Source organism: Papio anubis, chromosome 6 (genome assembly GCF_008728515.1).
Source record: "Papio anubis isolate 15944 chromosome 6, Panubis1.0, whole genome shotgun sequence".
NCBI classification, from domain to species: Eukaryota; Metazoa; Chordata; class Mammalia; order Primates; family Cercopithecidae; genus Papio; species Papio anubis.
Window position 1 is genome coordinate 159,523,503 of NC_044981.1, and position 17,928 is coordinate 159,541,430.

At 41.3% G+C, this 17,928-nt stretch overlaps 1 protein-coding gene and 1 long non-coding RNA gene across 4 annotated transcripts in view; one reads left to right on the forward strand and one right to left on the reverse strand.

Annotated features, from left to right (window-relative positions):
- Positions 1–17,928, forward strand: part of PACRG (parkin coregulated) — a 575,145-nt gene that overhangs the window by 283,015 nt on the left and 274,202 nt on the right. The gene's annotated exons all lie outside the window — the stretch shown is intronic.
- LOC108585254 lies at positions 9,721–11,180 on the reverse strand. 2 transcript variants are annotated; one of them, XR_004184598.1, is made up of 3 exons: positions 11,087–11,180; positions 10,630–10,696; positions 9,721–10,379 (listed from the first exon to the last, which is right to left on the reverse strand). It is a non-coding gene; the product is annotated as an uncharacterized LOC108585254 (long non-coding RNA). The 2 variants fall into 2 exon arrangements; XR_004184597.1 differs by having other exon boundaries at positions 10,626–10,696.

Sequence of the window (17,928 nt, forward strand, 5' to 3'; positions counted from 1 at the left end):
GCCCCGTACCTCTAACAGCCCTGCTACCATCAATCAGCAAAATGTCTACAATTAACTCTTGCTGTTGTCTCCAATGCCTGGTTGCTGCCCCCATGGCCTCAACACCCCTCTGCCTGCACCTCCCTCTGTGGCTTCATGACACGATCTCCTCCCTGCCTTGCTTCTGAGGCTGTGTCCCTCTGCCTGGCCGTCCTGTGCAGGTGGAGCCCAGTGGATGGGCCTTAGACTTCTTCTTTCTTCCCCAAACACTCTCCATGATGACCCATCAGTTTAGCCAAGATTCTCTCCCAAGTTCCAAACTCACACCTCCAGACACCTCCTGGGCACCAGCACTGCACTTCTGTGTGCACAGTAGCCACTGCAAAGCTCAGTGTGTCCACGATGCAATCATAACCTCGCAGTTCCCACTCCGCCTGCCTCTCACAGAGCTGCCCTCTCCCATGATGGCCGCCATCTGGGTTGATGGACAGCACTGTGCACACGGTACCCAAGATAGAAGCCAGGAGTTGTCCTTGGCCGTGGATGCTTCCTCACTCTCACGTTTAAATCCTTTATTTCAACCATTTCCTTCTGTCTCTGAAATGTCTCTTGAATGTCTGTGCCTTCCCACCCTACTGACCCTGTAAGGTTAAGCCACCTTCCTAACTGAGCAATGCTGGGCTGGAGTCTCAGGCTTCAGGCTTGTCTCTACCCAGCCAGTGGCTCCCACAGCAACCTGATTGCTCATTCTTGAAACAGATCCCATTTCTTGTTCTCACGATTAGCATCTTTCCATTTCCTTTCTGATGAACTCTAAGCTCCTGACAGCCTCCCTCGTGACCCTGGCTCCTTTCCTGGAGTCCAGCCTCATCTCTTGCTGTTGCCCCACCTTCAGTCCCAGTTTCAGCTGCCCTGAATTCTGCAGTTCCCCAAGGCCACCATTCACCGTGGTTTCCATCATGGGCCCCTGCCCTTTGCCTGGGATGCCCTTCCTGCCTCAAGGGAGGCGCTGTCGTTTCCTCAAGGGAGCCTGCTCCCTGTTATTCTGAGTTAAGCATAAGAATAATGAGTCTACTTTTTATAATTTTATCATAACATTCTGTCATAAAGATCAATTTTAATATCCCCAAATATTTGATTTCTTCTTTTGAGAATTCTGACTTTTCAAAAGTAGTGATGCACAGCTGACCACGGACCCCCTGCTGGGAGGCGGTCCCCGAAGCTGCCGGTGCCCTTCGGCCACGCGCATTCACTTGGCCAGCCAGACACACACCTGCTGCTGCCACAATGGGGCGAATGCACTCAGACCATCTGAGGGAAGGTGGGGCTGAAACCCACTGACTCGTTTCTACTTTCAACAGGGATTTATTAAGCACCTACTATGTGCTCAATCATGTACACTACCTGTTGAATTGGGAGTTTCCTGAGGAATCAGGCAGCCTTAGTCCCTGCCCTCATTGTACTCTAAAAACAGCTAAACACATGATGTAATAATTGCCGCGTAGGAAGAGAACATCCAGTGTCTCTGGCTGAGCTCCTTGGCACGTCACAGTCACACTGTCTGAAATGTGTGCTTCTCTTACTGCTGAAGGCTGCCGAGGTAAAAGCAGTCACCGGGTGAGAGTCGGGGGCCCCTTGGTAGGGATGTGGTTTCTGAGGATCTGGAGTTCTGACTGGGAGTGGCTTTGAGGCACTTGCTCCTCACTAACAGGAGTGTCCCAGGAAACACCGAAATCCAACTAAGCAGGCGACACGCCAATTTTAATTACCTGCTCCAGTGAGTCATCAGTTATTACACGTAATGAAATTAACTGTAGCACTGAACCCACAGTTATGTGGATTGTTTGCCATTTTCTTCACAGTATTCAACATTTTAAAAATCTGTGGCAAGTCTGAGATTTAGGAATAGTGAAATTTCCTTCGATTTGTCCTGGATCATGATTTATTTATAGTATGTTAACATTGAATTGGCTTAAATAATTTCCTGCTTCTCTTCCTTTGAGATTTCCATCTTATTAAGAGCAGAAAGGAGCAATTTTTGTGAGTATCCCAGTTCTGATGGGCTACCATGCTCAGCAACCTTTCCTAATTTTTTTTTCATATTTTTACTTTGACTTACCGGAGAATTGCAATGCGTGTAGATCTTATTTTCAGAAAATGCAAATGTTAACATGCCTATTTAGCTCTCCCAGCCATTCTCCTTTTCCTGGGCAATTGTATTTTTTTCTTTTAATTTCAATTTTTATTTTAGATGCAGGTGGTACATATGCAGATTTATTACATGAGAATATTGTATGATGCTGGGGTTTGGAGTAGGAATCCCATCACCCTGGCCGTGAGCATAATACCTGATGGGTAGTTTTTTAACCCACCCCCTTCCTTCCACCCTCCAGTAGTCCTCAGTGTCTCTTGTTTCCATGTTCATGTCCATGTGTTCTCAGTGCTTAGCTCCCACTTATCGGTGAGAACATGCAGTATTTGGTTTTCTGTTCCTGTGTTAATTTCCTTTGGATAATGACCTCCAGCTCTATTTACATTGCTGCGAAGGACGTGATTTCATTCTTTATTATAGCTGTGTGGTATTTCATAGTGAATATGTACCACGTTTTCTTTATCCACTCCACTGTTGATGGGCACCCGGGTTGACTCCATGTCTTTGTTATTGTGAATAGTGCAGTGATGAGCATGTGAGTGTATGTGGGGTTTTTTTTTTTTTTTTTTTTTTTTTTGGCAGAACGATTTATTTTCTTTTGTGTATATACATAGGAATGGGATTGTTGGGTCAAATGATAGCTCTGCTTTAAGCTCTTTGAGAAATCTCCAGACTGCTTTTCCCAGTGGCTAGACTAATTTACGTTCCCACCAACAGTGTATAAGTGTTCGCTTTGCTCTGCAGCCTCACCAACATCTGTTGTTTTTGACTTTTTAATAATTGTCATTCCAACTGTGTGAGATTGTGTCTCATTGTGGTTTTGATTTGAATTTCTCTGATGGCTAATGATGATAACCAATTTTTTTGTGTTTGTTGGCTGCTTATATGTCTTCTTTTGAGAAGTGTCTGTTCGTGGTTTTTGCCCATTTTTTAATGGGGCTGTTTCTTTTTTGCTTGTTCAATTTTTTAAGTTCCCTAGAGATTCTGCATTTTGTTGAATGCATGGTTTACAAATATTCTCTCCCATTCTGTAGTTTGCTTGTTTAATCTATTGGTAGTTTCTTTTGCTGTGCAAAAGCTCTTTAGTTTAATTAGGTACTACTTTCTATTTTTATTTTTGTTGCACTTGCTTTTGGGGACTTAGCCAGAAGTACTTTGCCACAGCCAGTGTCAAGAAGAGTATTTCCTAGATTGTCTTCCAGGATTTTATAGTTTAAGATCTTACATTTAAATCTTTAATCTATTTTGAATTGATTTTTGTATATGGTGAAAGATAGGGGTCCAGATTCAATCTTCTAGCTAGCATATGGCTAACCGGTTATCCCAGCATTATTTATTGAATAGGGAGTCCTTTCCCCATTGCTTGTTTTCATTGGCCTTGTTAAAGATCAGATGGTTGTAGGGTATGCAGCTTTATTTATGAGTTCTCTATTCTGTTCCATTGATCTATGTGTATATTTTTGTACCAGTACTATGCTGTTATGGTTACTATAGGCTTACAGTATAGTTTAAAGCTGGGCAATATGATGTCTCCACCTATATTCTTTTTGCTTAGAAGTGCTTTGGCTATTCAGGCTCTTTCTTGGTTCCATATGAATTTTAGATTTTTTTTCTGATTCTGTGAAGAATGACATTCAGAGTTTAATAGGAATATCATTGAACTGTAAATTGATTTGGGCAGTATGGCCATTTTTACAATATTGATTCCTCCAATCCATGAACATGAGATTTTTTTTTTATTTGTGTCACCTCAGCAGTGTTTTGTAGTTGTCCTTGTAGAGATCTTTCACCTCAAGAAAACATCAGACCAATATCCCTCATGAACATAGATACAAAATTCCTCAACAAAATGCTAGCAAATTGAATCCAGCGGCACACCAAAAGGTTAATACACCATGATGAAGTAGGCTTTATTTCTGGGATGCAGGGCTGGTTCAACATATACAAATCAATAAATGTGATTCAGCACATAAATAGAATCAAAAGCAAAAACCATATGCTTATCTCAATAGATGCAGAAGAAACTTTCAATAAAATCTGATATCCCTCCATGATAAAAACCTTCAACAGACTAGGCATTGAAGGAACATCCCTCAAAATAATAAGAGCCATCTATGACAAACCCATAGCCCACATCATACTGCATGGGCAAAAGCTCAAACCATTCTCCTTGAGAAGTAAACAAGACAAGAGTGCCCATTCTCACAAATCCTATTCAACAGAGTGTTGGAAGTCCTAGGCAGAGCAATAATGCAAGACAAAGAAATAAAAGCCATCCAAATAGGAAAAGAAGAAGTCAAACTATCTCTCTTTGCTGACGAAAGACAGGGGTCCAGATTCAATCTTCTAGCTAGCATATAGCTAGCTGGTTATCCCAGCATTATTTATTGAATGATAACATCATGAAGACTGCTACAGAAAATCATAAAGACTCCTGCTAAGAGGCCCCTGGAATTGATAAACAACTTTAGTAAAGTTTCAGGATACAAAACCAATGTACAAAAATCAGTAGCATTTCTATACACCAACAACACCCAGGCTGAGAGTAATATCAAGAGCACAATCTCACTTCCAGTCACCATGAAGAAGATGAAATACCTGGAAATACAGCTAATAAAGGAGGTGGGCCATTCTTTGATGTTTAGTACAAACCACTGTTTCAAGCAAACCACCTTGTTGTGCAATTGTGAGAGGCAAATGCAGAAGGAGATTGGCTGCAAGTATTAAACCCAGCATAGTTAGGATTTATTTTCTTTTTGAATTTCAAGTTTGAAGGCTTTGATTTGCATGGGAAAGAACCAGAAGGTGCTGCAGGGCTGTGGTTCCCATCAGGACTCTGGGGCCTGAGATTCTTTCCATGCAGCCTCAGAGCTGAGCTGGGAGCCGGGGGCGGGCCCAGGACCATGTACAGAGGTGCACAAGTTAAGAGCACAAAGGTTGGCAAATGCAGATGAATGTCTAGTTTAGGCAATTAATGAGGCTTTCGTTAAAGCTATTCTAAAGCTTTAGCTATAAATATAAATAAAATAAAGCTATTCTATAAAATTTCGCTAAAGCTATAGTTAAACTATTCTAAAATTTATAGGGAACCAAAAACAGAGCCTGAATAGCCAAAGCAAATCTAAGTAAAAATAACAAAGTTGGGCACATCACATTACCCCACTTCGACCTATACTATAGGACTATAGTGCCCATTAAACTAAAGCCTCATTAACCATTAAACTACAGCCTTTTATAAGAAATCAATTTGATAAAAGGGAACAACATAAAAGTTTATCTCACTGAAAGCCTTGTGTGAGAATCCAGAAATCAGAATCCAGAGGGAAAAATTATATGCATTTAGCTAGTCAATGTCCTTTGATTCAGACAAATGTCAAGGAAATCTTTCTTCTTCCCTGCATATTTCACACTTATTTATATTTTCCCCAAAATTATTTTGGTGCAGTTTAACCATGACTATTGAATATATGTGACCTTTCTAATTATTAAATTGCTTTGGTAGAAATATTTTATAGACTGACCTATGGCATTTCTAATAATAAAAAGCAAGAAAATACATAATAGCTAGGTGTATGCTAGATTAGAAAAGAAATGTGAGAAAATATGTTTACAACACATCGGACCCCTACTGTTACTATAGTGCTGTGTCCTTAAATACATGTTGGTAGAAGAAACATTGAGGAGTCCCCTAAGGTCACCTCCCAGGTTCCCCCATGAGACCTCACTCTCATGCAAGAATCTATTAACTTGTGTTCTCCATTTTACTGTCAGGTCCTTGAGGGAGGGATTATGGCCATCCTGTGCCAAGAGCATCTAGTTTGTGGCACATGGGAGCACTTAGCAGATATTTTGTCGAATGGCTAAATAAGGCGTTTCATAGCTGGAAACCTCAGAAAAGGGCCATGTGCCCAGGCACAGAGGGACTGGTTACAGACGAGATGCCACAGCAAATTAGGGTGATCCAGAAGCTTCTTCCTAGGACAAGTCTTGTTGTCAGGGTGTCTTTTGGGATTGTATCCATATTGGAAGCCCTGGGGTAGGCAGATTATTGTTTATCAGCTATGAACAACGTGGATATGCTCCATATGAATATGGAAGGATAAAAATAGCATCCTCCTGTGCTTGCTGCAAAAGGAGCACTCAAGACAAATGATAGGCCCACCAGGAATGGCTGAAAGGTGCCTGCATCTTTTAAACATCTACTCTGGATTTGAATGAAAATGTACATAATTGGAGGATGAGAAATTTACTTTTGATCTGGGCTAGAAATAGAGTGTGACTCTGGTTGCGTGTATTTTTTCAGACAAACCCTGCTTGCAGGCATTCTGCATTTATCTGGGGTTTGCAGAACATTTTTTTCCTCAAGGTTTGTCTGACTGCTCTTGATTTTTTCATCTTTTAATACTGAGCAGATCTAATTTCTGTACAATATTGCGTTCATTACAGTGAAAATGGTGCTATATTTAATGATGCAAGTAAATTGAAAAGTATTGGCTAAAATCTGGAAACATTTCTCTCTTAAAATCGCTGTTTCCAAATGTCAACTGAATTTCTAGAATTCATTTAATGTCCCTTTGTCTATGTTATGGGAGCATTTTCAAGGTGATTCTCAATGTACACTTTTAGCCTCACATGAATAGAAAAAAATCTTACTATGGTGTTTTAGAACACCAGCCCCCTAATTCTCCCCTACACTCAGAGCTACGGGATATAATAACCCAACCCCACAGATAGAGAGGGGCCTGCCTGGCTTTAACCCCAGAAGACATCATGTCAGGTTCAGCAGAGAGCAATACAGAAGTGCTTCCATAAAGGCTCTGTCGTGGCTTTCATGGCCGGTCAGGATATGATACAACAGAATGGGGAGGAAGCAGGTGTTCTCTTGGCACCCAGCAGGGTGCAGCTCCTTCACCTACATAGAATAAGCAGAGCCTATTTCTCATTCACGCACCCATGAAAATGGGTGTTTCTGATTGAAGAGCAGCTCTTTTCCAGTGGTAATGAGGGGCCAGGACTCTCCCACACTGCCCTCCCAACCCCCTTCAGCACTGACTTCCCAGATCTCTGTGCAGTGCTGCATAAGCCAGGGAAGGGAAAGGGCATGCCAGCCTTGAGAGAAGTCGTGAGTCACTTCCTGCCTCCTACGGTGCTCTAGATGCCAGTCAGATGGTCATGCATACTAACCCCAAAAGAGGCCGGTACAGGTGGTTCATTTGGGTGAACCTCAAATGAAATGGAAGTAAGTGTTATAAACAGCTATCTAGTCCCTAACCCATTCTAATAAGCCAGGAAATTATAAGTATAAAAAAGTTAAATCCTACATGACTGAAAGAAATCTATCCTATAGATCATCTATTGTAGGCTCTGTGTCTTTTTTTTTTTTTATGCTTAAAATCTGCTGCATCAAAATTACAGAAGTTCTCCAGGTACCTAATGGCACTCTTTGGGCATTCCAGAGCATAACTCACACCTTCCAAAGTTAAATTTTGATCATTTTACACCTCCATGGATGGGTAGAGGGCAGTGTCAAATTCAGGTTCTAACACAGTCATCCCTTAAGATCATGCAGCTCTGTGGGACAGAGATAGCTAGCCACAAGGGCTTACTTCTGGATCTCAGGTGGCACCACTGCTTTCTGTTCTGCTAATGAGTAAAACTGGCTCCATACAAATACACATCAAATATGATTCAACGAAATATGAAAAATATATTTTAAAAAACAAATATTTAAATGTTAGGTTTTTCATATATAAAGTTTAAATGATCAAAAATGACATCAATATTATAAAGACATTGGTAGTGCTTTACTTAATATGAAACTCTAAATCTTATCAGGGCTGTGTGCAGGCTAATCTCAACGATTTCAATTATTTTTCTTGTGCCTAGTTTTGTCACTCCAATCCCAAGCCTTGCTTTTAAAGTAATATAACAATTTTCTTATAAATTTGTTGGAAGTATCATTTTACAGCCCCCAACTGGGGAGAGCAGGAAAATGCCCCCCAATCACATTCACTTCCTAATCCTGGAACCTGTGAACGTGTCGTCCTACACAGGAAAAGGGACATGGCAGACGTGATTATGTTAACAGGTCTTGAGATGGGGAGATTAGCCTGGATTAGCCACATGGGCTCAACGGGAGCACAATCTCTAGTCCTTACAAAGAGGAGGGAAGGAGGTCTCAGTGAGAGAGAGGAGATGTAATGATGGAGGCAGAGGTTGAGTGGTGTGCTTTGCAGATGGAGCAAGGGGACAGGCCGCAAGGAATGCAGGCAGCTCCTGGAGGTTGAAAAGATGAGGAGACAGATTCTCCCCTAAACCTCCAAAACCAGAACCAGCCTGAACCACTGTAGCTCTGCCACCACCTTGATGTCAGCCTGCAAGACACATCTCAGACTTCTGATTTCAGAATTATCAAATACACTTGTGTTGTTTTAAGATACTAAGTCTGGGGTAAGTTGTTACAGCAGCCATAGGAGATGAACCCCAACAGCTTCAAACCAGCCTCTCTGAGCATCTCATGGCCTGGCTGCCTTTTTAATTGCTCTAGGTTACCATCTGTGGCAGATACGTTCAAGGGCCTTACCCAGCGCACTTCTTCCTTCCCCCCAGAGGATGAAGATAGTGTTGTACTAAACACATCTGCATTGCCAGTCACGTGGATTGTATTGATTTGGAAGGAACTTTTGATTCAATGGTGGAAAGGAGAGGAATTGTTTCTGAGAAGCTTTCCTACCTTTTGAGACAAAAGGAAAGTTTTGTCCTTTTTTCTGCTTCTGGATGTTGTCATGTCTAGTTGTGATTCCCAGAGCCCCTGCAACCATTCTGTGATTGGAAGGGGAGCGCCAGACCCTCTGCAGACTACATGAGGGATGGCTGGGAGCAGAGAGTACTTGATGCATTGCTGAACCACTCAGTCATCCAACCAGCTGTAGAGCTGCTCTAGCCTGGGACTTCCTGATTCTTGCTGCTGAACAAGCTGATTAATACAACCGCGTAGGTAGTTGTTGGGCATAGCTTCAGGCCTTCCAGGAGTAAATGAGGAGCAGGAGAAAAGTAATTGTGAACAAGAGAGGGTGAAAGGAAAAAAGGGGCATATAAATGACAGATACCAGAAACTTCATACAATTAGGAGGAAAATTAGTTCCAATTAACATCAATGAAATAAACCTTTTTATCTATTTCTTGTTTTGTATTTCTATATTTCCTTTTATATTCTGTTCTTTTTACTCCATTGAGTGAAGGAGATAAAGTCTTGTTCTGATGTGAAATATACCATCAGAGTCACAAGGGTATCACTGGCATATGAAACTATACCTGTACCTTACCCAGGCAGGCAGGAGAATTTCACCCACTTTGTGGATGAGCAAGGCCAATCCACTTCTATGATATATATATATATGCATACATTTTTATATGAGAAATAGATTTCTCTAGATGTACAGAATTAGCCAAAATTCTATCAAGATACAGTAAGTTCCAACATAAAGTTTCTTCCAGCTTATGAGAGCTGATTGACACATCTCTTCCTAGTAATTTCAAGTCGGAGGCTTGAAATTTATACTACAAAAATCAGCAGCTACTGCTAATCAAAGCTCCCCTTCCCAGAGCCAGTTGTTATGTTACAGGAAAGGGGTCCCTGTCCAGACCCCAAGAGAGAGTTCATGGATCTCACATAAGAAAGAATTCAGGATAAGTCCACAGTGCAAAGCAAAAGCAAGTTTATTAAGAAAGTACAGGAATAAAAGAATGGCTACTCCATAGACAGAGTAGGCCCAAGGGCTGCTGGTTGCCCATTTTTATGGGTATTCCTTGATTATATGGTATACAAGGGGTGGATTATTCATGCCTTCCCCTTTCAGACCATATAGGGTAACTTCCTGATGTTGACATGGCATTTGTAAGCTGTCATGGCACTGGTGGGAATTGTAGCAGTGAGGATGACCAGAGGTCAGTCTCATCTCCATCTTGGTTTTGGTAGGTTTTAGCCGGCTTCTTTACTGAAAACTGTTTTATCATCCAGGTCCTTATGACTTGTATCTTGTGCTAACCTCCTGTCTCATCCTGTGACTTAGAATGCCTTAACCATCTGGGAATGCAGACCAGTAGATTCTTCAAGCTGAATAGGGGCAATGATATTCCTGCCTAATTACTAGGGTCTCTTGTGTTCAGGGTAGAGACGAGCTCAGTCAGAAAGCATCAGTATGGCAAGGGCCATTCATGACTCTTGAGTTCCAATAAGAGGTGATATCTGGAAGATTAATAAATACTGAGTTTAAGAAAACGTTGAGTAAGCTTATTCTGCATTCTTACTCAAAGAGTACAGCAGCAATATATTCCACAACAATAACGCCAAAAAAGTAAAATTATCCCAAGTAAACTAAATTAGAAGGCTTTTCATGAACTAGGCAAATGTTGGAACCAAGCTGATAGGGGATTGCTAGATGACTCCAGTACATGCCCAGAAGTAGAACACTGATTTAGACTTTTACATTACCCACCCCTCTTGTTTCTTCTGAGCAGCAGTCAGACATCAGTGGTTGGTTTGCAGGAATAAGCAGGGTTAGCCTAAATTGCAAAAACAAACTTAAAAACAACTGATGAGACTAGAATCTAATAACAAGTGTACTATAGTTCTTATAACATAACGTTTTTGTTTGCAGTTTCACATTTTTACTAAAGACAACTCATAGCAAGACGGATTTGCTTTATTATACTTGGCCTGATTATTTGTATAAAGTACAGCAAGAAAAACTATTTTTTACATAAGCTCTTTTTAAATTGGCTTTGATGGAACTCTGTTCCATAGAAGAAATCTTAGATAAGACTTTTTTAAAGCTGAGCCCAGCCATGGGTTTGTACCCTCAAATACCTATGAGTTGGGTAAATTCCTTTTTCTGAGGTCCCAAGATAACTTGGGGCTCCTGGACCTGTTAGAAAGTGACATTCTTTACTTACCACAGGTCAGAAACATTGTACAGGGACTGTATAATAGGCAAGGTATGAGGCCAGTTTTCCAAGCAGCTTTTATTGGCTCTACAAGTCAAGTTTGACTTCTTAAAGGAAAGCACACTATTCCAGTCAAAGTATTGGTAAAATAATCAGTTTCTCCAATTGTGTCCTGTTGCAAAAGAAAACGGATTCTTATTGGACTTATGCAAATAACTGTATTGCCATAAATTAAGAATATTCACAAATAGTTTCCAAATTCTGGAGAAATCAGACAGAGAGAAACTAATATGTTCCAGATTTTGTTTACAGGAGTATAGTTTACTTAATTGTTAAAAAGCTATAAATAGCTCAAAAGTTTTCTTGACTCTGAAAAACAAAACAAAGGATCAGCAGCATTTTAAGCAAAAAGTTAAAAAAGATTACTTTAGACTTTCATTAGTTTAGTCCATGCAGTTAACTTCTGTTTGATATTCATGAACATTTCAGCTCTCTATGAGAGTTCTGAAAGTTTTTCCTCTATTTCTAATGCCATAATTTCCAAAGTCATCAGAAACTTGCATTCAAGAGCACCTGTCAAAGCCTTATAGCTGATTATAAACCACCTTTGGAAGAGGATCAAAATAAGACAATTGTTTGTGGATGACAAAACATGTTAGGACAGCCACAGTCAAAAACACGATTAACGAAGAAATTTGGTTACCTTTGTGGCATACAATAATTCAACACAATTATAATTATTACTGATAAGGTACACTAAGTCATATCAGAATTATAGGAGTTTTTTATAATTTTACAACACATACCAATAACATATTTATACAAATACAGCCCAAAGAAAACCAAACATCATTTTATATTTGACAGTGCTTCCTGTATGACTTTTATACCAAATAAGCCAAATGTCACTGTTGCATTAGTGCATTATTGATGTCAGACCCAATTCTTAGTAAATCTTATAGATAAATGTATCCAATCTTACTCAGTTTGACCATAAGGTAAGATTCTTATAAACCTTTTATAACCCTTTACAAATTTTTGTTAAAGAGCAAATCATAAGCAGGTTTTTGCTCTAAGAAAAACCTGTTATGCTTTTATTCCAATGTTTAGTTTATGGAAAAACTGAATAATGCCACTTTAGTCAATACAGAATCTCTTACAATTAATTTTTCACAAACCTTCCATAACTTCTTAAGCCTTCAGCTTCATCCTAACTTAAAACAATCCATTAACCCTTTAGGCCAGAAAATTTACATTTCCATGCCTTTTTATAATCTTTTACCAAAAAACACATTTCACTTTCCTTACACATCTTGTATATAGAACTGTTTCTTCAGTAGTCTCGAATACATGTTACACTGTTAAGTCTTAGCGACTTTCACTTTTGATGAAAAATCTGGTTAGTAAGCAATTTTAATTATGTAGTATATGTGGGGCCTAGGACCCAGACAGAAGTGCAGATAAGGTCTGACTCTCTCCAGCGTTTAACTTTACATGTCCCAGGCCTTACCTCGAATCTAATGCTCCAAAATAAATTGAACAGTTTTCAAAAATCAAAGAAGCAGTATATAACCTTAAAGCATTTAGTAAACTTAATATCTAACCTGCATAATTTAGACCAAATATTTATATTTCTGAAGATATTTTTATTTTATGAATAATCTTTAAAACTCTATTTCCCAAAGATTAAGTCACATGAACTAAATAAAAGGCATTACACTTTTTACTTTTCTGACAAAATATTTGATTTAAGCACTTATTATTAAACTAATTAATTAAAGCTCTTTCACATGTAAACATCATACACATAACATATATAAATACATAGAAAGACGAAAGATAGAGGACTCATTTTCCAAGCCAGGAATTGAATCCTGAACCCAGGCCACCATTGTGAAAAGAGAAAGCATGGCCACATGGTTACAAGGTCAAGCTCCCAAGGACATAGGAGACAAGAGGGAAACCTCATGCAATGTTTTTTCAGGGACCTGTAGCAAAGTTTATAACTGACCAGTTTGCTGGGACACCTTGAACAGCAGTCTTACAGGTGTCCTAAGCCCGTGTTCTATCCTAAGGGACCCCTCATTATGACAGAACAATACAGAAAGACACACAAAGCACACGAGATTGGCTACACCTTAAGACTAGTCTCACAGATCCTTTTTTCCATTAATCAAAACTTTACAGAGGAGATAAACAGTGATTTTTACTATCCATTCAACCAGTTTTCACAGACAGAGAAAGAGCAGAAAAGCATTGCCTGCGGCAGGGTGGGAAGGCAAGGCGCTCAGGGAGGCCAGAGAAAGACCCACCCATTGCAGCAACGTTGAAAAGTTCAGGCGGCTGCTTGTCAGTAGCAAAGGGATCTTTTCCAGCAGTCCCGTCAGCTCTCAAATTTCCCCTTTTAGGGAAGAAAAAGTTCCCCATGTCCCACAGTTCTGTACATGCCTAATTCTGTCACTCACAGCTATTAGCAAAGAGCAAGGCAGATTATTCCAAAGAGAATAGCAGTTAATATCTTGTAGTACCAAACCCGTTCATAGCTGAGAGGGACTTTAATGAGAGGGACTTTACCAAGAGGGACCTCTAAACCCCTAAATCTTAGAAGGCACTCTAACCGCCCTAAATTGGGCTTCTAACCCACGGTTGGTCAAGCGTCCTTGCCTTTTATTAAGAGGGTCCCCTAACCCACTCTGTCCTAAGACAGACTCTAACTCCCCTAAGTTGGGCCTCTAATTCAATCCCTTTCTTTACCCGGGTATATGCACCCCACTTACCCGAAAGCTGCTAATCAGTGCCACAGTCTCTTCCCTTTGGGTTGGGGGATCTCCTCAGCATCGTCCCTTCCACGTTCTCCAGAGAGATGTTACCAGACACCACCACTTACCTAGTTAGTCTTTGGGTTGGGGTTTCTGCACTATAGTCTCTTTGTGGTCGCCAGAAAAATGTTGCACGAAAGAGGTCCCGATCCAGACCCCAAGAGAGGGTTCTTGGACCTCGTGCAAGAAAGAATTCAGGGTGAGTCCACAGTGCAAAGCAAAAGCAAGTTTTTTATTAAGAAAGTGAAGGAATAAAGAATCGCTACTCCATAGACAGAGCAGCCGCGAGGACTGTTGGTTGCCCATTTTTATGTTTATTTCTTGATGATGTGCTAAGAAGGGGTGGATTATTCATGCCTCCCCCTTTCAAACCATATAGGGTAACTTCCTGATGTTGCCATGGCACTTGTAAACTGTCATGGTGCTGGTGGGAGTGTAGCAGTGAGGATGACCAGAGGTCATTATCATTGCCATCTTGATTTTGGTGGGTTTTAGCTGGCTTCTTTACTGCAGTCTGTTTTATCAGCAAGGTTTTTATGACCTGTATCTTGTGCTGACCTCCTGTCTCATCCCATGACTTAAAATGCCTTAACTGGGCTGAGCATGGTGACTCATGCCTGTAATCTCAGCACTTTGGGAGGCTGTGGCAGGCAGATCACCTAAGGTCAGGAGTTCCAGATCAGCCTGGCCAACATGGTGAAACCCTGTCTCTACCAAAAATATAAAAATTAGGCCAGGCACGGTGGCTTATGCCTATAATCTCAGCACTTTGGGAGGCCAAGGTGGGCACATCACGAGGTCAGGAGATGGAGACCAGCCTGGCCAACGTGGTGAAACTCCATCTCTACTGAAAATACAAAAATTAGCCAGGAGTGGTGGCGGGCGCCTGTAATCCAGCTACTTGGGAGTCTGAGGCAGGAGAATCGCTTGAACTTGGGAGGCAGAAGTTGCAGTGAGCCAAGATCGTGCCACTGCACTCCAGCCTGGGCGACAGAGTGAGACTCCTTGTCAAAAAAATAATAATAATAATACAAAAATTAGCCAGGCATCGTGGTGTGCACCTGTAATCCCAGCTACTTGGGAGGCTGAGGCAGGAGAATCACTTGAACCCGGGAGGTGGAGGTGAGCCGAGATCATGCCATTGCACTCCAGTCTGGGTGACAAGAGCGAGACTCCGTTTCAAAAAAAAAAAAGAATAGCTTAACTGCCTGGGAATGCCCAGCCCAGTAGATCTCAGCCCCGTTTTACCCAGATCCTATTCAAGATGGAGTTGCTGTGGCTCAAATGCCTCTGACAGTTCCACATTTGCCAGCACACTACTGGGAACAATGAAAGGAAATACTTGGCTTCTACTCTCATTGACGATTTTAATTTTAATAACTTTTGGTATTGCCTTATTTCTAATCAAAATGTAATAACATGACTAATATTTTAATTTGCTAAGTCAATCTGCTCAGATCTGCTGAACTGATCTGATAAAATTAATTGCTAATGCTAATAGTATGTTGCAAGATGGAAGGTTTAACCACTTGAAGCATGCAAACTTATTTTGTGGATTTTAAAAAATTATTTTATCTCTCTCTATGTTAAAACTATATAGGCTATCAGAAATTAGCATTAGAGAATTATTTAGCTCTCTTTTTTTCCATAGTTCCAGGACTTATACAGAGCTGCACTGTGAGTACAGACAGTACTGAATCTGACTAAGAGCCACACTCTGGAAACTGCTAGGCTGCGTATTGTGGATCATAACACATAACCCTGGAATGAGGCCAGATCTAATAAACCTAATAAGCTGCGCCTTGTTTGACACATTTCATGAACTGAAAGTGCAGGGGCCTAAATGAAATCAAAGGCCCCTTTCAGTTGGCAAAGAACAATGAGCCTAAATAAGTTAGGATTGATGAGTGGGCAATTCAATCTCTTCCTGCCTTTGGGCGAGTCATTTTACCCTAAATGGGATGCTGGTTCTCACTTGAGAATCAAAAGGGGATTGAAATGAAGGATTTAAAGTCACACAAAATGACTTGTTATCCCAGATGACTAAAGCCAGGAGGTCTGAAACCAACACTTGCTTGACGTGTTTTGCAGAAATTTCCACACAGTAAAACAGAGGACATTTGATCCAGAGAGGGTGGAGTGAATTAACTAAAGAACAATTTATTTACTCATTCATTTATCCATCCATCCATCCGTCCATCCATCCATCCAGGTCTCTGTGACAGACCCTGAGCCATGCTAAGTTTTGGGCCAGATATAAAACAGAAACAAAGAAAGATAGACCTAACGAGAGAGGTGAATTGTAAACAAGTGTGTGTGTGCGTGCATGTGTGTATGTGTGCCTATATGTGGTGTTGGAAACAAATGCCTCAATGTGCAAACACTGTAGCCCTCTTTGTCATCTGTAGCTGTTCTCTTCTTGCTTTGGAGATTGCATCTCCACTCATGAGATCTGGGAGTGGCAGAAGAGAAGGAGGCATCTGAAGCCCCTCCTGTCTCAGGGCTTCACTTCCCTTACGCCCTTTTCTCCCCTGCTGGCATCAGCTGGGTGTCAGCAGAAGCTTAGTTGGCTTCTGATGCAGAGCAGAGTGTCTGCAATCTGCCTCATGTTGTCCTCTCTTCTCACTCCTACAAATGTTCAGCTGAGCTCCGAGGTCCTCTCACCCGGCCCTTGGCTGTGGGCCTCCCCGTTGTATCCATTCTTGAGGTTGCCATGGTTGGAACCTGTCTTTGGTCTGTTCTTTTAACATTCATGGCACCTGCTGACTATTTTGGGTGTGTGGCTGCTGGCTGACCCCCAAAGCTCATCTCACACCAGTGCTCCTGAGCTGCATCTACCATCCTTTCCCTGGCTTTGAGCTGGTCACTCTCAGGCTCTGCTGTGACCTGAAACTTCCTTGGCCCATGCCCTGAGAAACAAAGTACATCAGGGAACAACTATCCTCTCGCAATATACTCGGGCACCCCAGGATTTCCCTCAGTCCTCTCTGGTTGCCTGCAGCACACAAATGCATGCTCACACACACACACGCATGCACACACACACACGCGTGCACACACACACACAGTTTCCACCCTGGAGGAGAGGGTCTGGGACTGTACCGCTGGCCACTTGCTCTCCACTCCCCCTGTCTCTCCTGCCTCTGCTGCCCCTTCCTGTCTGGGAGGCACTCCCTCCGGCTTCCCTACTCCAACTAGGAAGACAAGGGAAGATTTACTGAATGGGTAAATATGTGGGTACCCACTTAATGATTATTCATGTAATTATAATATACTGCTTCTAATGCTTTTATAGTAAAGTGGCAATAATAATGATTAACAAGTACCAGGCAGTGTGCTAGATGGTTTACATGAATTAACGAATACATTATTTACCATAGGCAGCTGACATATGGACTGTTATCACTTCCATTTTAATGAGGAGACTGAGGTGACTTGCCCAAGGTCATATCACTAATTTGTGGCAGAGACTGGGACAGGATTTGGACTCAGGCTCCAACATGTATGCTCTTAACTACTATTATGTGGAAAGGATGCAGTATGATTTCATAAAGAATAAAAAGATGAGTATCAAAATGGAAAAACTGGAAAATTACTCCAGGCATACAGAAAAGCGGGACACATATAGCAAATATTTGGTGCATTTAGAACTTAGGATGTGAGGATGAAATGTTAGAATGTGAAGCTGGTAAGAAAACAGGGACAGATTCTGGAAAACGGAGTACAACACAGTGAAGCATTCAGGATAGACCCTGCACACAGCCAGTGAAGGGCCTTTGGCAGATGAGTGACATGGACAAAGTATTTTTAGAAAGGAGAGTCTGGCTGCAACCTGAAGAATGAGCCAGAGAGGAGAGAGACTGCTCTCCAGAGGTCATTTGAGAACTGGCTCATTGGTTAATTAATTCAACAAATATGAGATGGCCTCCGTCTCATGAATTGGGATGAAATGTTATAGAGCAAAAAAGAATGGATGGAATATACCATCCAGGGCTCACAAGTTAGTGAGGGTGACAGAATATAAACAAATAC